Source organism: Saccostrea echinata, unplaced genomic scaffold, assembly GCF_033153115.1.
Source record: "Saccostrea echinata isolate AGI-Se365-2 ecotype Australia unplaced genomic scaffold, CSIRO_AGI_Sech_v1 ptg000052l, whole genome shotgun sequence".
NCBI lineage: Eukaryota > Metazoa > Mollusca > Bivalvia > Ostreida > Ostreidae > Saccostrea > Saccostrea echinata.
The window spans coordinates 16,630,575-16,638,335 of NW_026889801.1; the positions used below are offsets into that span (position 1 = coordinate 16,630,575).

A 7,761-nucleotide genomic window follows, 5' to 3' on the forward strand; every position below is an offset into this window, starting at 1 on the left:
TATGAATACAAAAATAGGTCTGCTAACCTGGAATTCCAATATATTGTTGGAAGACCTGGTCTCCTAAAAAACACACATAGAAATTTTCAAATAGAAACTCCATCTTTTTAATATCAACTTCAGAGTACAATCAGAATGTTTTAATAATTTTGCAAATTACCAATGATAAGGGAAGTAAATTTCCGAGTTCCATTTTTATTGAAAAAAAACAGCTGTTAATTGTATCAAAAGGCTGAGATGTTAATTTATCGTGGAGAACGGTTGCATATAAAGATGAAAAGTCGTAAGTTTTCATGCTAATTTTGATAACATTTTGTGATTTCAAATTTTCCAAAAAGTTCCTTGGAATTTTTAGGAATCCACATAGTTTGCTCAATACTTTGAATATTATCAGGAAAGTCTTTATATTTCAGCATAAACCATCATTACGTATTTCAGAGTTCTTCAAAAACAATATTGAATTTTTAAAATGTCACAATAAGGAGTTGCACTCTTGTCATTTTTGGGCATAACGTTTTAGTTACTTGAGATATCGATGAGATATTTGGCAGGTATTTAGACAATATCAACATACATATGCTGAGATGTATAACTTTATTCCCGTTGTTTTTCTATTAATACAGGTTGAGAAATATGCGTCTGGTCATTTTTTTTAAATTCACCCTTATGTCTTTTCACTTATGACTCCTTTTCAATATTATGAAAGATTAGCTGTTTCCCCTTTTTATATTACTGTAATTCATCAATTAATTCCATAGCAAATTTAGATATGATTTATGACGTACTCTTTCTATACTTAATGTTTTAAAACAACCTGAAGAGTAAATTTATTTACTTTTTCTATCCATAGGAAGTCTTTTTGAAATAAGTCATTCAATTCCTGATTTAAAACATTGAGAAAAGGATACATAATCATGTCCATCTAAAGCGTATTTTGGGAGCAATACTTGCCTGTCGACATCTCTTATGGAATGCTAATAAACTTATGATATAGCTGGTTAAAAATATGCAGGAAATACACTACTTACATTGTATACAGTGTTATTTAAAATATCAAGGAAATATTTTATGACTAGTTTTCCTGATTTTATGATCAAATTGTTTTCGATCCTTTTTTTAAATACAAAAATCAAGAAAAAAAGCTTTCACTGTTATCCCTTTTTTGTGGTGGGAGATACGGAGGGGGTGCTAATATTGATTAAAAATATGAATCTACTTTGGGGTAAAAATGGATCTCTTTACTAGAATAGCAGCCATGGTTCATGAAATACTGTTAGCCACGGCTGCTAATTTTTCTTAGTGAATTTGCACATTTTTTTTTAAATCTTGCTTCTTCTCTTTAATTAATAACATTGTGTACATATATTAGATTGAATTGACTATACTAAATTATGTTTTAATACAAGGGTAGAAATATATCTGTTTTTAAAATTTGATTAAAAATATTTTGAATTTTTACTTAAAATGTATTATCAAAAATGTTCAAAATTCATTTATATTTGTTTCAATTTGTGCTAGTATTCCTTCAGTTAAATCTTTCTGTGATCACTGTTGCCTCTTTCCATAAGTATGTCAATTAGGCATTATACAACTCCAATTTAAATAAAATCGATCCTTTGATCCGCTCACATAGATCGCTACACAAGGATGTGAAGAATCTCTATTATCAGGGTTCTCCACAAGGGGTTTTACATGTACCATGGCGGCCCACCATGGCTAAATTTATGTTATGTGCGCCATGGTTAAACGAGCTGCGCCATGGTTAAAATCGGCGGCCGCCATTATTAAATTTTTATATCATTTCAGTATTGACACTTAACCATTAATGACCTGAGTAGTTAATTGTGTTTATACTACGACTGGCAAGCACCTCGACAGAAAGCGGAACGTGCTAATCAAACACAGTCTGTGACGGTACATGTACGCCGTCGAAAATATGTACCAAGACGAGCCTTATTTTCCTCTTGCATAATGGACTACAAAATGTACAGTAAAGCACCAGCATATATTGTCGTCGAAGGCAAAATATGTACACTCAAGATCGGCATATGTTGTCGTCAATATATTTTATGACGAATATTTAATTGAGAAAGGAAAGAGAGATTGACAAACGTGCACAGAATTACAGAGGGAGACAGGCAGCATTGCTCGCAATACTATAGAAAATTTTTGGTCAGAAAATTGTGTCCAAGATTGATGTACATCACTATAATATGTCAAGATACCGTAATTCTTGAGATTTCTGATAAATCAGCCTATTTTTTCTTGTAATATATACTTGGAGATTGAATATAGGTATTAGTTTTTATGATTATTTAAAATTATTTTGGGGGTTATTCTTATATACAATCATGTTCCGATATAATTTGTGTTGGGGTTGACATTTTAAGATCACCTGAAGTGGAAGTTCGAGTATGCTTTTCTCATCACATTTTGTCTGACCGTCTCTCTGTCTGCAATTTTTTCCACAATTTTAGCTTCTTCTCAAGAACTACCAGGTCAATTTCAACAAAACATGCCACAAAGCATCCGTGGATAAAAGGGATTCAAGTTTGTTCAAATGAAGGGCCATGCCCTCTTTCAAGGCAAGTAGTTAGAATTAGTGAAAAATTAGTGACATCTTTTAAAAATTTTCCAAAGAACCACTGTGTCAGAAAAGTTGATACTTATGTGAAAGCTTCATTACTAAGTGTAGATTCTTTTTTTTTTTCAGATCATGTCCCTCGGGGGAATAGTGTGGCTACAATAGGTGATCAAAGTTTTCCATCAAATATTTAGAAAAACATCTTTTAAAACTTTTTAAGAACTACTGGGTCAGGGGAGATGATACTAATGTGAAAGCTTCATTACATAGCATACGTTCAATTTTGAAGTGCTGGCACAAAAAAGACCCCTCACTGCTCAATGACCCTGAGTGCCAAGTATAGGTTTAAATAGGCAGCCCTCCACCGACAAGTGGTGACGTCTACATGTAAATACTAATATTGATTGTATGTTGTTTAACGTCCCATTCGAGATTTTTTCACTCATATAGAGACGTCACCATATACCCGTGAAGGGCTTCAAATTTTGACCTTTACTCGGCACTCAGGGCCATTAAGCAGTGAGTGATCTTTATCGTGCCTTCACCTCCCGTGACACAGGGCCTCGGTTTTTGAGGTCTCAGCCGAAGGACCCGCAACTTTCATTTCAAAGTGCCGAGCACATGGCGAAGGGACAGTTGTTATCCATTTTTTATCGACTTCGGTCAGTCGCGGCCGCGAGATTCGAACTCACGACCTTCCGATCACGAAGCGAGCGCTCTACCGACTGAGTTACCGTGAACGGTCTACATACGAATAAAAAATTCTCGAGATTGACATTATAACAACAAACAAACAAACAAAAGCAATTTTGTTCAAATCATGATGGGGCCACAATGGGTGATCAAAGATTTACATAGGATTATATGGGGGAATTCTTTAAAAATTATCATTGCCTTCCATTGTCATGCGACATGTTCTGATGGACGACAATATGTGCAGTGAGGGTAGGTACTCATTGTCGCCGGCGACAAAATGAAAAGGATGACAAAATGTACCGTCACAATCACGTTGCATGAAATAGCATACTTGACACGACAGTGTGCTTCACACACCTATTACATTCACAAAACTACCAAAAAAAAAAAAACAACAAAAGAAATTTTTAAGCAACAATATCTGTGGGGCGAGAATATGTACAGTTCGGGTGAGGAACATAATGTCGCCAGCGAAAATTTGTACGTGTAACTTTTCAGCCGGTGACAATATATACAGATGGAGGTCAATATGTGCATTTAGGGTAGGTACATATTGTCGCCGACGACAATATGTACACAACGACAATATGTATCATCACACGGCCGTTGTTCGGCGAATACACCGTGAAGCGTGACAATTGAGAGTCAATCAGCTGATGATCATTACCACAATATTTCAGGGAACTCCAACGTTCACTATATATAGATAATATAACAGATTGACAAAAGATAAGACAAAGCGCACAGTAGCGTAACCAGCTGATAAAATCTCTTATAATCGACAAGCATCTTTTAAAATTTCCTATTCACTTGTTCTTAATTATTTCCTCTTGCTCCTCTTGTTCCGTTTTCAAATATTTATTTTATTATCTTTCTGGTGCTATATGTTTGTAGCAGTGGAGCACACGGAGAAGTAAACAACTGAGGAATGCAGTGTAGAAAAAAAAACTTAGAAAAAACGGAGAAAGTAATATTACAGTTATGTCAAATCCATGCCCCTGATTATATTAAATTTTGATACTTATACCATCAGTAAGTTTTCAAAGAACACACAGTTAAATTAAGCTAAGGCAATGTCAAAATGTCGGTGTTTGTTTGTGTGTCTGTATTTTTTTTCCAAAATACTACTCCTCCATCAGTTTTGTCCTATTTAAATAAAACTTGTCACGCAACAGGCAAGATCAATTCTGTATATTAGTTTTTGAATAAAATTCGACGAACTGTGTTGGATGATTACTATAAAAAATACATATATGAAATTCTTTTAATTAAAAATGCCCCGACAGTTTTGGTCCAATTTTGGTACATTTTGACTAGTACTTTTGTTAAGTAAGACACATAATCCTTTTTCTTGTTATTTCTATTTTATGTTTTGATTTTATTTATTTTTTATTTTTTTTTATTTTTATTTATCTATTTATTTATTTTTTGCTTTTTTGTGTGTTTATATTTGGGGGAGGGGGGGGGTATTTCAATTTTTTGTTTTACAGTGGTTAAGTTTTGTGAAATCAATCATTGATTAATTGAGCTTAGATAGACTATCACGCATTCGTGCTTTCGATCACATTTCGCTTTCGCAAAGCTTCCTCCATGGTTATTTTTTTTTAAATGTGAAGAACCCTGTCTATTCATGGTCATATCCTGGTGACCTTTCAAATAAAAATATTCATTAGAATTTTGACCAATCGGAGAGATCGTATTTAAACGACATTCGGGAAAATGAATATAGAAGTAAAAGTAACTGTGGAGAAGATTTTATCGTTTCGTACTAAACAAAGAGCTAAAAACAAGGCAAAAGCAAATACTAAATATATTTCTGTACAGGAAAGACTGTGGCCGTTTTTTTGACGGCCATTGAAACCAGGTCACAAATTTCCGTTCGTGTATCATCGGGGCTTTCACTGCTGAGACTGAATTCCGAGATCCTACTAAATTCCTGCAAGCGAAAGTTTGATTGGATAATTGAAAGGTCACCAGGAGACGACCCTAAATGGGGTTTCTTGCGATCTATGTGGGCGAATCAAAGGATCTGATTTCAATCAGATTGTATTCAACTCTTGATATTCATGAATAATTGTTTAACATTTTTTATTTAAAAGGTGTCCCTTTCTGTTGATTCACCAAATATAATTTGTTTTGTTTTGTTTTTTTTTTTTTTATTTATTTAAGAAAACACAAGAACAACATTTATAATGAAACAGATGTTTTTAAAAAAGTTATGTACACGCTTAATATTTTTCTCCTGAAATATAAGAAACTTGGATGATTTACGCACATGAACATATACGATTATGCATAAATACAGACCATTTCAATGCACTGATAGTTGCATTTTTTTTTTAATGTTTTTTGAATAGTCGTTCATATTGCAGTAAGATAGGAACCATTGCCTTCGTTTTGCTGACACATTTCAACATCAATTGTGCCACTTTCCCGGTCTTGTCCGATATATTTTGCATTCTCACACCTTTCTTTAGTTTCCTCCCTTTTATAAGAACTGCTAAAATCTCCAGAGTCAACCACATCTAAATACGATGTATCTTCTGTCGGTGAAAGTTTACTAACTCTTCTGTTTGTTAAGGATTTTCGATTGAGTTTCATATTGCAAGCTGTGTCTCCAACATGTGATTGTTCTAAATGGTCTGCATCAATTTCTTCATAAATTGAAGGCGCCTTCGTATTTTCTTGATTTGGATTCGGTTCTATTCTTTCCTGACGATAACCTTGTTCTCTCAAAGGAGTATACGAGTCTGCTGTTGATTGTTTCTTTTTTTGAAGAGATTTCGTACTTTTTCCTTTTTTGGAAAATTTCTTTTTTAATTTCTTTCCACAGCAGAGATAAATAACAATGATTAAAATAATAGAGCATAATAAACCGATGATTGCAGTTAACCATTGTTTGTTCAATGCATACAACACTGGCTGTGATTCAGTTTCTGTTGTCATTTTGTGCTTTTCTGGGAGATCTGTTGTGCCTTCCGTGTATTCAGCTTTTGCTTAAATAAATAGTAAAGGATTAAATCATACATTTCTTCCCATATCCTTAGATTTTGATCTTTTTTCTTCTTTTTTTTTTAGAATTTTATTCTCTCTTATGAAAAATTAATGGATATTTATTACGTTCAATGACTAACAAAGTTACAAAAATTTGAAGAAACCCACATGTTATCACGCAGCCTAATGAAATGTCACACAATTCAGGTGGACATTTACATTCTCCTTGACATTCCAGTCCAAAGCTGGGGTATCTACATGCTTGACTGCAATTTATCCCATCATAACCAGGTTTGCACGCTTAGAAAAGAAGAATCATATACATGTGTGTTAAAACCAGAATTTATTCAGATTTAACGAACAATTTAATGCCAAATTCAAAGGGAGTTGATTTTGCTTTTTTGAAAAGCATTATGAATTTGTCCTATATATTAATGCACAAAAAAGGCACTAATTGGTGCGTTAGGTAAAAGAAGATTGCTTAATTCATCGAAATTTTTTCTCTCATATTTAAATAAAATCTACATTTAAACCACATTAAACTTTCTTTTTTCTTTTTTTCTTCTTATCAAAATAAATTGATACGTTGGTAGAATTTTTAAAATTCATGCAAATATTTGCATTTAGTATTTCATTATTACCCTTACTAATAATGAATACATAGCTGAAAAAAATAAACTTTTCATTTTGCACAAACTCTTATATTAGAAACTTTCTCTTTTGTCTCCTTGCTACTGGAAATGAAAAGTAGTTTAATTATGAAAGATCTACATGAAGCAAAGTATTTTCAAAACGACAGACTGTGTTTGCAGTTTATCCCTTATTAAAGGTATCTTACGTTTGCAACTTTGGCTCAAAGAATCCCAGGAGAATCCAAAACAGCAATCAGGTCCGGTTTTGCTATGAAAAAAAGGTTAAGAAAGAACTACAAATTGAATTTTCATGATCGTGCATACCTGCCATCATTAAGTTACTAATAAATAAACATACCCTGTACATTTTGATAGTACATGAAGTTGTAAAGACGCAATTACAATCACTTTGTACAAAAGAAAGTCCATTCTAGAATCGATTGAAAAGAATGGATTGAAAATCCAATTTACGTTTTGGCTTTCGTATGATCTATATCCTTCCTGTTATTATTAGTTTCAATTTCCGCGTATTTAATTATAATTATATATGATTATAAAAGTATACTTTGCTTTATATCATTATCGTAAACTCTGAAAAATTATAGAGAACTAGATTTCAAAAATTGGGATTACCCTCATATCTTCTGTTTACAAATATTTTAACAAAAAAATTGATCCTTTTATGGTTTACTTGATTACCTTGACCTAAAACATTTACAATAGATTTTAAATTCACATGCTCATTACTTGATATATTCCATATGTTGACAAAAGAAGATGATCTAAGGTAACATGATAATTTGAAATAAGATATTGTAAATTTTGAAAATTCTTCTATTTCACTTTTTAATTTGT

The 7,761-nt window shown here is 32.7% G+C and overlaps 1 long non-coding RNA gene across 1 annotated transcript; it reads right to left on the reverse strand.

The window, feature by feature from the left end:
* Window positions 1–6,448: 6,448 nt before the first annotated feature.
* On the reverse strand, window positions 6,449–7,344 carry LOC133203934 (uncharacterized). The gene is made up of 3 exons (XR_009723504.1): window positions 7,265–7,344; window positions 7,113–7,174; window positions 6,449–6,574 (listed from the first exon to the last, which is right to left on the reverse strand). It is a non-coding gene; the product is annotated as an uncharacterized LOC133203934 (long non-coding RNA).
* Between the last annotated feature and the right edge of the window lie 417 nt (window positions 7,345–7,761).